This window comes from Battus philenor, unplaced genomic scaffold, assembly GCF_028537555.1.
Source record: "Battus philenor isolate CCGP_79_NKW_IND1 unplaced genomic scaffold, ilBatPhil1.0.hap1 SCAF_20, whole genome shotgun sequence".
NCBI classification, from domain to species: Eukaryota; Metazoa; Arthropoda; class Insecta; order Lepidoptera; family Papilionidae; genus Battus; species Battus philenor.
Genome location: NW_027181683.1, coordinates 5,105,130 through 5,124,036, shown reverse-complemented (window position 1 = coordinate 5,124,036; position 18,907 = coordinate 5,105,130). Strand labels below are relative to the sequence as shown.

General features: G+C 31.8%; 1 protein-coding gene across 1 annotated transcript in view; it reads left to right on the top strand.

The window, feature by feature from the left end:
• Positions 1-581: 581 nt before the first annotated feature.
• The window catches only part of LOC137922849 (putative fatty acyl-CoA reductase CG5065), a 32,986-nt gene continuing 14,660 nt past the window's right edge, over positions 582-18,907 (top strand). Inside the window, exon 1 of the mRNA XM_068765940.1 lies at positions 582-719. The gene's annotated coding sequence lies outside the window, so the exon portion shown is untranslated. The remainder of the gene's footprint in view (positions 720-18,907) is intronic.

The window sequence follows — 18,907 nt, the reverse complement described above, 5'->3', positions numbered from 1 at the left end:
CTTTGTACGTATTTACGCCATTTGTACTACAAAAACCTTTTAGCTTTTATCACTAGACACAGTAAAAAGAATTTTCCCACAACGTCACAACCAATGTATATTGCAATACAAGGCACAACACGAGAAAAATTACGTAATGATAAATTCAATTCACGTTAAGAATCTTTTTTTTTTACTTTTACGTAATCTTCATACGTATTTTATACTTTTTAAATAATAAATAAAATTATTGCGCCAACAGATACCACGAGTTTTCAAAATTCCGATGAATAGGACAATGATAAATTCATATTACACAACATCAGAGAAGGTCACATCAAAATTATGTTTCATAAAACTTACATACGCAAACATTGTTTTTATATCTGATGAATTAATAGTAATTTCATCAAATTGGAAATGTCACCAATATTATTTTGTTGTCGTTGCAACAAAGGCAGTTTTATTAGATGCCTAATGGGGTAATTACGTTTAGTTCTCTGACGCATCCATCAGGCCGATAAGACCGCACCGGCGTCACCGACGTAAGACGCGGAGTCCTTCAATATCAACTCTTATATCGCAGCGAGATCGTTCGCCATTCTCTGATGGAACGTCGGGGACCGCGGTACAACTCGTAAATTTATGATATGAATTTTGAAAAATAATTTCGTTTTTCGTGTAGTGTTGTTTAAAAACAATTTTCTGTGTGTTATTATTTTGTGATTTTTTTAAAAACAGTAAGTTTTTTTTATTTATTTTATACATTGACAATACTACAATTTTCAATTTTTATTTTATATATGAAGACAGTGTATTTTTTTTTTTAAATTTAATTATAATTTCCTTTTCAAAAATTTTTAAGCATTGTATTTACTAAACCATCTATAACTATTACGATATACGACATGTATAAATTCTCTATAATAATATTTTATTTATATTACAATATTAAAAATAAATTTTTAGTCCTACCCCCAAAATAATACTATATGTACAACAATACTGTATATACTTTTTTGTGTATATCTATATCTAATTTTTGTACATCGTAAATTGAACACATCTTTTCTAATTATGAAACATTGCAAAAGAAGAACCGTATTGTTTTAATTATGTACAAAACACATGCTTATTTGTGTGCATTGGAATAATTAAGATGAATTGCGTAACTGTTCATATAATTATAGCTCTTATTTCAAGGCGACATGGTCTTGAATGGCAAGTGTTGCACAACCGAGTGGTTCTCTGTACGTTACGTTGCGATATGCGAATTTTTGATAAACTCAATTTTATTTTAAGCAATAATTTAATTTCAACGTAAATCTTTTCAAAAAAATTATGAAAAAATGACATTTGGTTCTTAACAAATTATTTTTATACATATCTTATATGACAGTACCCTTACCTTTAATTCATCTTTAAATATTAACACGTTCCCAATCTATAAAATTAAAGTAACAAATATAGCGGGTTGGCACGTTGAAGTGGCAATAGGTAGATCACATAGCGCGCAGAACAGATGGTCGCTGGGGCGTTAAATTTCTAGATTGAAGTCGGACCGGCAAGCGCATCAAAGGACGTTTTTCCTTGGTGGATGGTCTTCTTAAAGTCGTCGAAGGACGCTGAATACAAATCGTTTCAAACCGATCGTTTTCGCAGTCTACGGAGGAGGCCTATGTCCAATAGTGTACTTCTAACAGGTGAAATAATAATGATAATGATGAACGGCTCCCGCCAAGATACCTGAGAGAATATTTAGTTTCTGTAAAGAAACTAGGCACCTTCAAACCCCTGTCATCTCAAATCTAGGGAAGCTACCAATAGAAAAACAGCATATCTCCATGATAAAAAAAAACTATCTCGTTATGGTATTTACTTCAAAACTGAAATAACATATGTCCATAATAATTAGTTAAAAAATGAGGGAAAGTTTTGTTAAATTACGTACAAACAATCGTTTTCTACTAATTAATGTAAAACAAAGTCCGTAAAGTGTATGTTACACACATCGTGTACGCGTAACTAAAGTATTTTAATTATTCTTCTAAATTATTTAGCAATTGTTTGCTAATTCTAGTTTTGTAAGTTTTGGTATAAGTGATTAATTTGTTTTAACACGTTGAATGCTAAAAACGTATTAACTCATATGTTTTATAAATTAATAAAATTAGTAACACAAATTAATATATTAATATTATAATGACATTATAACACAAGGCCTTGTAATTATTCCACGGTTGGAACACAAATGTCTTAGCGGATGGTACGAACGTTAATTAATGTATCCACCATTACCAATATTTTAAAATTTTTTATTAACGTATTTCTTGAATGTCTATAAGCAGTGGGATATTATATAACCATCGTCTGAGAATCGAACTCTCGACCGAAAAACGCAATAACCAACACACTACTGTCGTTCACCGTCAACTTACGAAGCCTGGAAATTAATCATGTGTTTATATAAATTTATGTTTCGGCCCTTGCTCAACATGTGATCGTCCTCAGATTACAGTTAAGGGCTAGTGTCAATTGACTGTCAAAATATTTTTGCAGTGACTAGAAAATCATGTGAATTGATTTGAAACTTCACTAAGAGCTGTGCTGTCTTAAACCAAACTTACGAAAAGGTAAACTTTTTTACTAGTACATCAGTTTTGATGGAAATTCGAAGTATTGGCTATCAGATGAAGCAAGCAATACCACGTTTAAGGGCATCGAAGCTGTTAAAATTACTAGAAAATTGAAATGTAACAAATATATTATAATATTGACGTACTCGTACTTGCTATAAGCGCAGTATTTTATATGTCTATATCACCACAATGGTTCTAACAGTCCGTATAATATGTCATAATATCATAAATATATCATTAAAATTTTTACTAGTAAATATTGATTTGATTTGGTTTTATGTCTAATAATTATTAGAATCGATACAATTTACCATGTGAGACACAAAACATAATATACAACTTTAAATAGATAGCACAATACTTAATTCAACCGCTTGTATGATCTAGAAAAAGTTTTACGAGAACCCTCAAATGTTCACAAGTATGGAAATAATTTACTTAAGCTTTCGAAAATACAAGCTATATATACAGCAACTTAAAAAAATAAAATTTAGAATTTTGATAACGTACAAAGAAACTCACGTATAATATACAATCTATAAATAGTATTATTAACAACATTTTAATTATAAATATAATCGTTTTAAGCTCAGCTAAGAGTACTGTCGAATACGATTTTAATTAACTAAATATTTTTTTTATTATCATCAACAACACGAGGTGACATAATTTTTAATTAGCTTTTCGAAAGTTGTATTTTCCAGTACCTTTGGCAAACCACTATTTGCTCCTGGGGTTCACGCTTACCCTGACGCTCAAATACGGAAACAACCTTGAGTTTAAGGCTAAATTAAGTGATAAAAGACTTGAATAAGGTCAGGCGGTATTTCGCACTGCGACAGTTGCTTAACGTATAAAGCACAGATCCGGTCATGTGTGGCTCGAAACTCTTGACTCTGCAGAACAGCGATGTCCGACTTAAAAATGATAATGAGTAGTTTCTAAGAAACTTCTCAGCCTTGAACGTCGCTGGCGAGTAGCGAAGCTATCAATCTTTTACAGAAATCATTTTGGTGAATACGTTACAGAACTACGCAATCCTAACCCACCATCCCCGTCTCTCTATGGGAAGAGTAGAAAGTCGGCCCACTACCACCCTTACACTATTTAGTTTCCTCGGAGGCATACCAAGCGTTTCGATTCAACGTTTCTGATCCGCTTAGCCCGAGTATGGAACGATCTGTCTGCTTCCTTGTTTCTCGAGGGTTATAATGCAGGTTTTGCCAGGGTCAGAGAGAATAGACATCTACTTATTCTGTGAGCTTCATCTTTGACCACATTTTCGCTTTCCTACAGGTGAGTTGGTGGTTAAATGTAATTGACTGTTAAAAAAATATATGACGTAACTGCAGTTAAACATAAATAGCAGTAGATACGAAAGCGCAGATTACAGGCCGCTTCCGACAGATCCTATTCTAATCTACGGGGAAGACTTATGTCCGACATTAGACCACCTTCATCTAAAATGATGATGATCAGCTATAATAAGAAAACTTAATGAATAATGATTATAATTTGTTGTTAAACAAAATAATTTAAATTTTAATTCAAAATCAAAATACTGTAAGCATTTGAAACGTGCGTATGTTGTCCGTATTTGTGACTATATATATTGACACTACAAAAAAACTGAACCTTAAAGAGGTCAACATTTGTACAACCTTGCACTCAAATAATTCCATGTCTCCACTACAAAGAAAACGCAAATGACACATCACGCAATCGCCTTTATCTTTTTTTGCTGATGATTTGTCTTACAGAGAAAGTGTTTCGTCAATACAATGCCTTTAGTTTGAATATAATTTTCTATAAGCACAATTTTAATGTCCGATTATTAGCGGTACATTCATTGTAATTTTTAAAGAAGTTCATATGATGTTGTAAATAATATTAACAGTTAATATAAAACATAATAACTAAAACAGTAATAACTTACTAATTTTTGAATATAGATTCAATGAAAACGTTCAAGAGGATATACAATAACCTGAACTATTTTAAATTATTTATTCCGAATCTCAGGGAGCACAAAACTATTAACGTATTTATTATTATATAATGAGAATGTACATAATAATTTTAGTAATAAAAAAAAACAATTAATAGAGCAAATTGTGACGTAAATTGGACTTCTGAAACTAAAACTATATTATGCAAAATTCACAAATCGACTTACCCTAAATACATAATAAACCATTTTAATGTCATTGATTAATACTATCGGCATATTAATTAATAGGTCAATCATTATTAATCTTCACTGTATTAATATGTGTTAACTAACATAGAAAGTGTCATTAAATGTATTATATTTGGACACGTCACGAATTCGCACACGAATAGTTTCAACCTCTACAGAGGTTTTAATATGGTGACAGTAATAAAAATAAACGAACCGTAAGAACTAGTAGACACAACATTTGATATTAAAAAAGGTTATAATAATTTTGAGAAATTTTGGCTATGTTTTTTTAGTTATTTTTCATATGTATCGATAAGTTATATATATGTACTAAGACTGGTCTTAGAAACTTATTATCCTGTAAATAATTTGCCGCAATTAAATGGGAGGTAACAATATTTTGTCCATATCTAATAGGCAACGCTCAAGATTATGGTGTAATATGTCATATAGGATTTATTTACTCTTTTTATTGTAATTAAATTTTTTATTGTAACGGCAAAATGATTGTATAAATATTAATATATATATGTATATATATATATATATATATATATATATATATATATATATATATATATATCGAAATTATTGGATATACACAGTACATTTTAAACCTCATTAGAATACAACGGCTTGCTGTGACTTTGATTCATTAAATGTTCTTAGTCAGATAGTTTTAAAGTAATATTTATAACTAATTTTATATATCTAAGTATGCAATTTCTTACTGCCTTTTGTTTCTCCTAATTTCCAATAAAGTACAATAAGAATAAAAAAACCATTAATTAATATACATATCTTAGGAGGTATATATTTATTGTTTATCATATTAATAATGCGAGATCATTACTACCCATACGGTCCTTTCGATTTAAATCGATGCAAACAATTCTACAGAAAAATTTTAATGTAGTATCACTTACCTCCCTCAATGATATTTATGGGGGATATATCATAATCGGACGAGTTGGCGATCGCTTTGTGGTGTCATAGTACGCTGCTGTCCATCTTCTGTAACCTTATTTGTGAGCAATGCCAATCCTATGTAATTAATATGCAAAGTATCAATTATATAAGATTGTATTCCGATTGTATATGTTTCTTCTTGGAATGTAACTCTGGGATACCCAGTTTGCAGGATTTAAAACGACCAATCGATCAAATATCGCCCAGAGGTCCGGATCCATTTCACTCCTAAAGATGATCAGCAATTTAATGTTACAGCTGATCTTTAATAATTTACGATTTTTTTTTCCAAACTATCTGTTTCTTTCAGAAAACTTAATGATACAATTTACCTCCTAGATCTTTGTTTGTTATTTTCTGCCACGATATAGCTGTACACTAGGCCTTCTATATCATGTAACTATAGTTAATTAATGTTGTATAAAATTTATTCATCTCAAATCAATAAATATTATACGAATTGCGTTGAGATGATTTTTTTGCAAAGTTAAATATTAACACCTTAATAACTTCTAACCAATCTTAAATACTACTAGAATACAGATCCCTGAAAATATCAATTGGCTAACAAATGTACAACATATTAAAAATTAATTTTGTTTTGATTGAGTGAAGGAGCTCAATGAACGCCATAATATTTAAGTACATACTTGTATTATTTCTTGATGTTTTAATGAATGATGAATTTGTTTTAATAGATCATAAAAATATAATAAACAATAAATTGATATTGAAAAACAAACCATTGTGATAAATCATTGAATTTGATTGAAAATAGTTACCATCGACTGTAAAGGAATTTGGGAGGTCGACCGCCAAGGTCCCAATGTTAATATAATACGTACCGCTTTGTTCTGAATGTAAGTGCAATTTTGTTTTATATTTGTCTACTTGAAAATCTTTTGGAAGATACTGGATGCAGGCCGTTTACTACCAGTCCTATTGGAAATAAGTGGGAGAGGGCTATGTCTAGCAGGACGTGTTCCGAATGCTAAACATATGCTGATAATGATGACATGTCGACTATATTAATTATTGAATATATACAATGAACTTTAAACATAAATACAACTGAGTGGTTAAAATATCATCCATTCATTCACTTTAATGTCAGTTATTGCAATGTACACATACATGATGAAATTAATAAAAACGTATATAAAAAAAGCGAAATAAAAAAACGTCTACAAAATAAAATTTAAATAAATAAAGTTAGTGATGCATTCAAATTTAAAACTAACAAGGTCTTCGAAGAGCTATAGAAATAAAAGATTAACGTTGTTCATTGATTAAAAAAATGCGGAAATCCGGGTCGTTACTAAATAATATTCTTAATTCCCTTTATTTTCTTTGCCATTATAATTTTCAAACAAATGTGTAGATACTCGTACGTTACTAAAATGTCCATGTTTTATTGATTCTCAAAAGCGTATCTAGTAGGATATAAAATAACATGAATTATTTTTATTTCTTTATTTCAGATTGAGTCAAGTTACTACAATTTTCATTATTATTATCATCAGATAGACGCCTGCAGCAAAGCATAAGTCTCCCCCAAAGTTCACGATCAGCGTCTAGCGCTACCCGCGCCCATAATTATGGCGTCGGTTTACCAAGTGGGCGGCCTACCCACGCCTTGTCTGCCGGCTCGTGATTGTTCAAATCTATTACCGGCTACTCAAATCTACCCTCTTCCAACTCCTATATTGATTCAGCTAAAATGTCTTTGGAGAAAAGGATCACGCTTTTCTCCTAAAACCGAGTAGATAAAAATTAGTCAATGCAATACGTCAGGCGACGCATCTGACGTGTATATATATATATATATATATTTACATATATATTTTTTTGCTCTCGGATTTCGAATCCTGCTGTAAAAAGCTATAAAAGCCAGAACGGCTAATAGCGTCCAATACCAATAGTAGTCAAATCTATTGATGTTAAAATAGATACCTATGTTCTATTAACAAAACCGAACATATGTACTGAAAATGAGATGAAGACAAAATTTTAAATCGAATCGTACGTGATTTCTTTAAATGTGTATAAAGTTCTATGTGTCGAGGGGCAGTCAAAAATCATGCGTGGATAGCTTTTTATTCCTCCATATCTTGCTACGACTCTTTACGTGTTCTATTTTATAATATTTCCTATTTAAATTAAAAGAAAAGGTTTTATTGCAAACCGTATAGACTGTTCGACTACAGGTTTTTGTTAAAAATCATTCAACTTTTTCGTCATCATCCTTATTTTAGCCATAACACTACTGGACTTTGGCCTCCCCATAAATTTCCAATAAAATCGGAAGTGGCATGCCTCAAACACTGGACTCAACTCTAAATTCAGTTGCACTTTTATTTGCAAAATTACGGGATTAATTCATTTTACAACATCAAGGAGTTTTAAAATTGCTTTAAATTCCTTTGGCTCTCTCTGTCTTCAACTTAGCTACATAAAAATAATTTAATACTTACCTTTGGTACTGAAAATGTACAGCCAATCTATCCGTAAGAAATTTATGGTTTAATGGATGTGAGTCTTGTCGAGTTTAAATAACAGTTTCAATCACATCCAATTCTGTATAAATCAATTTATAATAACTTTTTTTGCTCTCCAGTTTACACATTCTGGTAGCATGAAAGGAAACACATCTAACGTTAATCTTTAATAACTTTACCCTTGTCAGAAAAACCAGAAAAATTATTAAAAGGTCAAACAAAAATCTACTAGATACGTATTTGGCAATTGCATGATAATTAATTGTAAACAGATTCTGAATCAACAAACATTATGTCCGCAACTCCGGATAACCCACAGCGACGTAATCAACGTATAGTTACATTACACGGTTACATTATAATCAAAAGTAAGTACTCCAGCGAAAATCATATGTACATGTGAACTGCAAATAAATTCTGTTTTATTTCATTTATTTACAAAACTGTTGAGTGTTAAATCGAAGATATTATGCGTAAATCCACTAATGGATGTGTATTTTCTGTTTAAATTTACAATCTTGACAAATGTTTGGTTTATTCTTAAATCCTTTCGAAAAATAATATTTACAGTGTTAATACTTCGATACACGAAACATCAGTTTTTTATATATTTACAGGTTATATGTTTTAATTTAAAGCATTTATCAGCAACGGTTAGAAAAAAAATATTATCCTTTTACATGCTTACCCCAAGGTAAGACCAGAGAATGTTTGTAGGGAATTTATATTTACAAGCAAAAAAAATCAAAACTTTTTAACGTATTTCATTTCTAATTCATCGTCGTCATCATTTCAACAATAGATTTCCAATAGGATTGGTCTTTTGACGATTTTAACAAGGTCATTTGTCTACTTTGTGGCGGACGTCTGATACTGTGCTCACTAATCATGCCATAATATCCCCTCCAGAGCCTTAGGACCCAAGCAGCCATCAGCTTAACGTGCGGTATGAGGCCTACCTAATGACATTTCAATTTACCATTCCATTGAAACATGTCGGTCACTTTAGTTCATCTACATATATCCTTGATTGGATCTCATCTGAGAAGAGAGAGAGAGAGTTATGCTCTGGATTTCTCGAGAAAGATTTCTTCATTACACTTTGTGCAACTGAAAGGTTGCCGTTTGACAGGTCCAGAGTGAGATGACTTACGGCACTGAAAATTCATCTGTTTCAAGGTTGTAAGTCATCACTAGTAACACGCAGTCGTTTCGGTCACACATTATATCATATGTCACTAAAAAATATGAAACGAGATGTTTCCTAGAATTACATTTACTATTAGAAGCTATTTGTGTACATGTCGTTATAACGTAAATCAGAGGACAAGTATTTGCCAATTCGCGACAACTGGAAGAATCCTAATTTATTAACAAATATAATCTCTTATGTAATAACATTTTACGTGGCTACCAATGTGTAAGAGTAAAAAAACTTCTGTAAAAACAATCTATTGTACGTAATATTTTCCGATTAAAGCACATCAAAGAAGACCTTAACATTTTTCTATTGACTAATTTTAACTTTTTATTCGATGAATGCTCAAAATGTCTAGCAAAAAAGATGAAAAGATTGCACGCAAAACTGCCAGCAAATCATTCAGTAATTTCCATACTATTTGAATAAAAAAAATTATAACCATGTTATTAAGATCTAGTCATTTTCCAATTATAATCGGATCGAATTAATAATTTCTGATGTTAGTACATAATGTGTTTTCCGATATTATCGTTATGGAATTTCCCCTCGCTAATGACTCATTACGCTGCATCAATATTTAGGTTCCGTATACTTGATTACAAAAACAATAAATAGCCAAGCAATCGTGCCACTGTTGTGGAGTACAAGAATTTAAATTCTTTATTAATTTAAAGCCATTTGTTCACATATTAACTATGAAAAAAAGACAAAACAAGCCCTGTTTTTCCTAGGTAAGTCTATCCAACAGCCGTATGTACTTCTTTTTGTACATATTTTAATATACACAGGAGGTCTGGCGGCAGATTTATGTTTTCAAACTTAAATAAAAATATTATACTTGACACATAGTTTTAAAGAATATATCATCTTCCGTCGAGCTGCACGCACTGTTCAGCCAGGAACCTTACGTTCTGTGCCACACGCTGCAGTAAACTTGTTACAATTGAGCTAATTTCTCGAGAAGTATTTTCTTTTAAATTCACAAGATCTCGGGCATTACTTATTGTACACTTTTTCTTTGAGGTAGCGCCATTAAATTAAACAATGGAGTTAATTCGAGTGACGTCCACGGGATACACGGTATACAAAGCGACCGATCAGTTTATTAGGGAAAAGCTTCCCGAAGCATATTCATCGAAGTTATTTATAAGTAAAGTTGCACCTTCTGCCACCAGATGAGTACGATGGATTAGCTCGCAAGTTCAGCAAAAAAAAAATCCGTGAACATACATCGATAATTCTCACTATTGACAATCGTCGCCTGACTTCGAACATTTTCGAAAAAAAAAAAGTGCAATTATTCCAATCGTGGGCAAGGCACGCCAAACAGTTACTCTGAAATAATGTAATGATTTTCGATGTTTCAGTCGATGATTGCGAGTTCTTGGAGACTAGAAGCATAAGTTTTGTTGTTGACGTGCCCATTAAAGTGAAAATTAACATCGTCGCTCTATAAAAAGAAATTTACATTGCGAAATCGCTTCATTATTTGACAATATTTATCAAAACTATATTGCAATAAAGAGTTAAATTGATAAATACTCTACATATTAATGTAAAATCTCTTTTTAATTACACCGTAATCAGTACTTTGGATTTTTTGAAGTTTATTACAACATATACTGATAAAATTACCCATATCACATCATAACCTTAAAATTTTGCCCTTACCCTGTTTACCTCATAAATACACAATGTTTCAGATAGCTAATTATATGCATAACTCAAAAATATGTAAATATGTATATAATATATAAAGAAAAGGTTTTATAGTTCTACTGAACTGCCTTGATCCCAGTAAAGTCACATTTACATTACATTGTATATTATACATATTTCAATGTAACGTACAAACCATAAAAACATTGTCGCCGTAGATTTTCTGTTTTTTGTTGGAATTATCGATTTCCACTTCAAACGTATTTTCCGTTATAATAGCGTAATAATAATATTTACCTTTATTAATTGAGCAGTAATAGCCTAGCGGTAACTCCGGAATAGAATCTCACATATGTCACAATTTGTGCATTATTTATGTAGTATTGTCACTCTCTAAAAACAAGTTTTTATAGGATGGGCAGCAGCATTCTCTGCGTATCATAATACCACACTGCAATCGCTAACCTGCCTGCAAAACGTTGCAATTATTGCATACCATAAGCATATAGGCATACAGGCACATAGACCTCATCCACATATATCTTTGAAGCGATATGTCGCCTATGCTTTGCAGTTAGCGTCTATGGGCTAAAACGACGATGACGACCATTATTCAATAAGTAATTAAACATATTTAAATTTGAATTTCGTTAAGTGTTATTTATTATTTTATTTAGAAGTAATTATAAAATTGCACTTTTAAACGTAACTTGTAAGTTAATTATAATATTGATATTATTACCTTTGAATAAGCTACAAAAAATAATATTTATTTTTTATTAAATGTAATTACAGTTAAGAATAATTACACTGAACTAAGAATAAATAAATAAAAGCCTCTATAGGCTTGTCTGTACTATAGTACAAAAACTATTGATCCGTTATAAATAAAAACATCACATGAATTAATCCTTTTATAAAAACTTGTGTAGATGTATATATATATATATATATATATATATATATATATATATATATATATATATATATATATATATTACACCTCACTTATTATATCTTGATGGTTTAGCAGTTAAATGTATCATTTAATTACGATTTGCTTAGGAGAAAAGACGCTATCGACTGTTACAAATCTTTAGTACAGCCGCTAACGACTTCGAAAATAAAAAAATATTGGTAGTAAATTGGTTTATTTTGCCCTTTTTAAAAAAATCAAATTTTCAAATTAATCCGTATGCGTTACAATAACTTAGTAAGTGTAATAGATATTAATTAAAGAAGTCATTTTGCTAAAATTATTAGAAGTCTCCTTTTGCAACAAGCCTACCTTGTAAAACCGCGAAAAGATTGTAAAATCTATAAACAATAGTATTATAATTAGAATATAGAAAATGTAATTCACATGCCCCGTTAATCTTGATTGTTCTGTGTAAGTAATTTAACTTTGTAACTGTAATAATCACATGGAAAACATCATGTCGTGGGAGCTAACAAACAAGTCGGTCGTTTGGTTTGGTTGCGTGATGTTTTAATTCATGCACTTCCAATCACACTCGATTGTTTGAATAGTTACCGCGTAGAGCTTAGAATAGATCAATATTTACGAACACATAAATATATTTGCAATATACTGTGCATCATCTTCATTATCATTTCAGTTGTAGGACGCCTAATGTTGGATATCAACACTTCCCGAAGATTTCCAATTGGAACGGCTTAAAGTGACCTGCACCTAACATTTTCCAACGACCTTAAGAAGGTCATCTCTCCACTATGTGGGCGGATGACCATGGTGCATGATGTTCTTCTCAATTCGTGATCTCCACTCCGGAATTTAAACACACCAGTGTCCACCTACCATAAACAGTTCACATAAAATCATTGAAAGCCATTTTTTAGACAAAACTCAAATATACTTTGGATGACACTGGTCCATTGGAAATCCTAATTGGAGGAGTCCAACAGTGAACGTCGTACTCAAATCATCATGATGATTACACTAATGTGTAATTTAGGTACCAAAGTTAGAGGTTTCGATTGAACTCAGGTTATTGCCTTACTTGTCACATACAGTTTGAATAAAGTTGTTTCAACGCATACTCCATACATTGCCACATGGATATTATGTATCCGCTGCTTGCAATGTAATTTGCTAGTAATGACATATCACATTTTACATGTAATGTGTAATTTTAGTATTTTTGCTGTAATTAAACAGAGCACATAAAACGAGTATAGGGCAAATAGTGTTCGACATTGTAAATCTAATAGTAGCATGTATAAATTAAATTATAATTATAAAAGAATGTAATTAGAAATAAAGTATACTATGATTTATACATAATAAGTAGTTATGTTGGATTAATCTGCCCCCATCTGGCAAGTATGCAAAGATATATTACTGATATAAAATACAAGAGATATATTTGTAAATTAAATAATAGTTATTTAAAATTTCACAAAGCATCTACGTCATTTTTTCAGCCCATAGACACCCACTACTTATAAATATGCAAGGCTACGCCTCCCATCTATGGATGAATTACATACGATTGTATCCCGAAAATCGAAGCCGCGAGGTAGGATCTCAAGTCCCAGTCTTGTACTTCTGGGCTACCTTCGCTGTTTTAACTGCACAAAGCATAAAGTGTTGTTAATAGATTACCTTTCAAAACTTTGTAAATAATGAATTTAACATTTATTATTTGTAGCTTGTGTTATTATTATTTACAGAGCCTTTTTTATTTTTTCTTACTTTATTAACGATAAAATCAGGCATAGATATGTCTTTGGTTATGTACGCCTACACTCATCATCATCATATCAGCTGATTGATACCCACTGGAAGGCCTCCCCCAAAGATCGCCACAAAAACCGGTCTCGTACTACCTGCATACAGGGACTTCCCGAAACCTTGACTATGTTTATTTGTTTGGCTATGTGTACAGTAGACAAACATATGCATTTGAATACTAAATAACGAAAAAAAAACGTGTAAACATGTGTTGAGGTGCTAAATAAAAATAAATAATTTAATAAGTACTATATATCATGATAGTAATATATATAGCTACAGTTGACCTCCAAGAAACATTTAACACCGATAATATTCGTCACATGTTTTACGCTGCAATCGTAGTTACATTGACCGCTGACCAATAAACAGATCGTACATTGTTTCCTTTATGATTTACAAAATAAATACATTAATATTTTTAAATTATAGCTTGTTATTGCATAAATAACGAAGTGCATTTAGTTATAAAAAGTTCTTATCTGAATGCGTGTAGTAAAATATAATTAACAATTATTATGTATTGTAAATAGTGGTTATACGGGGTCATTGGTTATTACAGGTGTTTTTACACCTGTGATAACTTATGACCCTATATACCAGGTGCTTTAAAGGGATGTAAATTATTGACTATCATCCAATGTATAGTTCAAAGAAAATTGTTACAGAAATAATTTATTATGCATTGATAATATATTAAAAAACAGCGTTTTCAAAATACAGATCATAATATATTAAAATTAATTATTGTTTACAATACGTCCCTGCAGAAGTTCTGCGAATAAAAGTTATTGTCCTATTCAGTCATAGGACGTTCACAGCTGGACTTAAATCTGCATTGTCACTTTAACTTGATATTCCGCTACGCTACATCAATTACATTCGTATGTCTACGGATGTACTCATTCATGATTCTATCTCGTAGGGAAATTCCTAGATTAGACCTCTCCATGGCTCGATGAGCAACTGTGAGCTTGCCGGATGGTGTTGTTAAGGGCCGTATATAATCATAATCTGTGATTATGTGTATCCTAGTAACATGTAATTTTTATGATGTTTTTACTTAACAGTCACGTTTAAAAATTCCCGGAAAAAAGTGGAATTCGCGTTTTAAAACGATGTGAATGCTCTGCCCGATATTAAGATTCTTACTAGATACAACGTAGAGAAGAACAACTATAACAATGTACGCACGAATACACGCACGCAGTACATTCAAGGTCTAGGGCCTTTAGCGTCGGCACTCGTGTCTTAAATACACAATAGGCTTTATCCTACGTTTGCCTGTTTCATATTCACCGACCTATGTACCGGGTAATTAACATAATCGCAGTATATATATGGACACTATGACTTCAACGTTTGAATATCGTCTTAGATTCCACGTCCGCAAATAGCATATGATGTTATGCGGAATAATATTTTGGTGACTGTACGCAGTTTTTTGAAAACACAATAAATGCATTTTGATATGTATTAGACTATCTATGTATATTTGTATGTCTATATATATCGTATATGCTAGCTGGACATACTAGCTTTACCTCGCCCGCTTCGTATGACCCTCGCGATCTTTTGTTGATGCAATATCATAAAATCTGTTCTTTAAAAGGCCATATTTGTTATGTTAAGTATATATTGAAAATAGGAATTTTAATGAACGCCTCTCAACGTTCCTTGCGGGTGGAGTTTTATAAAATTTATTCTTAGTTGACCTCTCGGCAAAATAAGTATATCATATATCTACAAAATATCTACAAAAGTTTAAGTCAAACTTAGAGTCAAGATATCCCTCTAAGGCTAAGCCTCAAGGTTCTAGATATATCGTGATGAGTCAGTACATAGGTGGAAATATCATTAAGTTATATAAGGACGTAGACATTTTACACTGTTAGCATAAATTCGTAATGAAATAATTTTAATTATGTTAATTATATTTCGTAATTATTCTAAGATATACCTAATAAGAGAAAAGACTGCTTTAGTTGTTGTGAAGGCGAAAGATTACTAAACTTCTGATCTATTGCTATAGATCTATTATCTGTTGCTATTATTATAGATACTTACGTACTACTATAAAAGGGATTTTTCCCTTTAAATTTAAATGTGTACGATTAAGAAATCTTTCAAAATACAAAACTTTATACTATCAACTTTTAAACTATCTATACTTTTTCAAGATAGTCCACTTGACAATGTATGCATCCTTGTATCCTGTTAAACCAGAAGAACTGTAAGGATGACCCAACAATTCTACAGGACATTGATGTTATACTATTTTTAAAATAAAAATTCAAAATTTACTTTTGAATTTCTTACGTTAGCTGAGAAACGAAAACGTGTGAATAATCTAACTTAACGTCCTAGCGTTCGAAATGATGTACACATTACCTTAGTACGTATATACCCGTTACTTTAATAAATTCCAATATTCAACGTTTGCAAACCAAAGCACAGGTTAACACAAACAAACGTAAAAGCTTTAGTTGTACACTAAGCGCGCAAGTTTAAGAGGCAGTACGAGGGAAATAAACAAACGTCAATCCGTCTGTTTTCAAATATCTCGTGTGCGTTTTGTCAATTGCGCCATATCCATAATCCACCGTCTCACCGCTCACATGCCCCAGGCGGTGAACAGCAGTTATGTGCATACTAGGTTATAAATATACATCTAAACTTTTGCTAACAAAATGGACATTACACCAGCCATAAACCCGAATAAGTTTAATTTCTAACATTTTTTTTATTTCTGTTAGCCTTCGAACAATACTAAATTCCTCTTCCCGAAATCCTCATTTACGTCCGGTATATAACTACATCGAAGATGTTATTTTATAAAATCAAATATAATTAAGTGCTTGGTTATACGTATAATAACATTTGTTTCATCTTACCATTGTCCGATGTAACCGCAAATCTATAAAATACCTCTAAGTTTTTTATAAAGATCTTTAGGGGAAGTCCGGATTTAATAAACGTGTATTGTGGTAATCAGAAAAAAACTACCTCCAAAAACAATCAATTGTGTACCAATAATGAATGTCAATTATCTAAGATCCTATTGACGCATGATCAAATGGATTTGTAGTCAGAATTGAACGAATTAAGCATTTAATTCTCGTTAAAACTCATATAATAGCAACTCGGGGAAATCCCGTGAGGTAAGTCATAACAGTGGTTTGGTGCAAAAGCGTATGAAATTATAGTTTTTATAACCGTCTTCATCAATAGCATTAAAGCGCAATTTAGTGAATGTCAACTAGGTCTAAAATAACAACGTTATTAATTATTTATCTCACAAAGAAAAAAGGAAGGCTCAATTCTGTTTAACAAATAACATAGATTAACAACATTTTAAGTTAAATATTACATTTTTTTTCTCTTCAATTATTAATTTACACAATCAAGTATTCGAAATTGAACTAAAAGTCGCCTTCAAATAACACGTTTGTTATTCAAAGTAAACTTCTTTTTTGTTTTTGTTACTAGTCACAAATGACATTACATGTTTCTTTCAAAAGGTCAACGCCTTTCACAGTTATTTTATTAAATCTATAGTAAATTGCCGATGTCATTTGCTAAAATTTTCTACTGTCACCTATGTCTGTTCTTCATTTTATGCGCTCTTTTATGTAAATTGAGCATCAATTTAATTGTGTCTATATAAAATGTAGATGTATCACCGAGAAATAAATGAAATAGCATAAATCTGTTAACACTATGAGATAATGTGGATCCGCAGCATAACTAACAACGGTGAACGCACCTCTGCATTATGTTATGCAAATTTATAACGGCTTGTTCAAACATGCTAATCCATTTATATCGAATTCGCAATATCAGAATCATTGCGTACGTACACAATTCATTCTTTTTAATTTTATTTTTAAAAGTTTTTTAATCTGTATAAATTTAACAAATTCAATAACTGCGCATATACGATATTTATGTACTTACGCATATTTCGTACATCATAGTTCCCTAATCTTTATGGTTTTCCCCTGCCCGTTTATAATAAATGTATAGTTAGATAAAAATATAGTTTTTAATTTTCTATAGTTTTTAGTTTTTAATTTCAGCTATTGGACGTCCAATATAATATAAAATCAATTGGGCAGGTCTATGGTTAGACATAGACCTCGCCAATTGATTTTCAAAAACCAACCAGCCTCTTGGGGAAAGTCTTTCAACCGGAAGCGGCCTACATTCAACCTTTTTCTTACGATCTTAATATCGTTTATCCATCTTTTGGATGGACGAATTGATCGATTTCTAATCTCGACTTCAGAACCTTAAGGCTTCATCAGCTATCTGCACTCTATGTGAACTGCCCATTGTGGACTAGCCAATTCATTGTACTATGATGGTTACTTTTATGTCTACGGATCTCCTCATTCCTAATTTGATCTCGTAGCATAGCCAATTGTAAGCTTAAACTATCACCAATGAAGTCTATAGTGAGAGATTACGTTTCAGTGACGTAAATCATCAACTATCTATAAATTCGTGTAGACTCCAAACTTGTAACATATAAAATCGGTAACCGTTTTTATATTATACATGGAGACGGCATGGACAAGTCTTTCAAATAGAAACAATGTAGCGTCGATTAGCATAACTGTAGTTAGATAAAGTTTGTAGCGTAGTCAGTGAATTTGAAGTACGATATCGAGGCTTTCTTTAACACGTTCACTGCGGCTTGAGGTCGATTCAGCCTCATGGTAAACTTTGCACTGGTGCGGCGCGTAAAACTCGTGTTTTCTCTCTAGTGCGGCGGCTGTTTACACTCAACCGTATGAGGTATGACAAAAACAAATATAGCTTTCTTTATGTCTGCGAAGCATTGACTCAATATTGTAAAAAAATATTGATGAACATGAGGCAGAAAAGGCCTCAACCGCACTACTAGGAAATTCAGCTTGAGGCTGATTCGACCTCAGCCGCACCAGCTGAAAGTTCTTCAAAATTGGGCCCGCAGTGAACGTGTTAACCTGATACAGGGCATCATCCCCGAGCACCGTAACC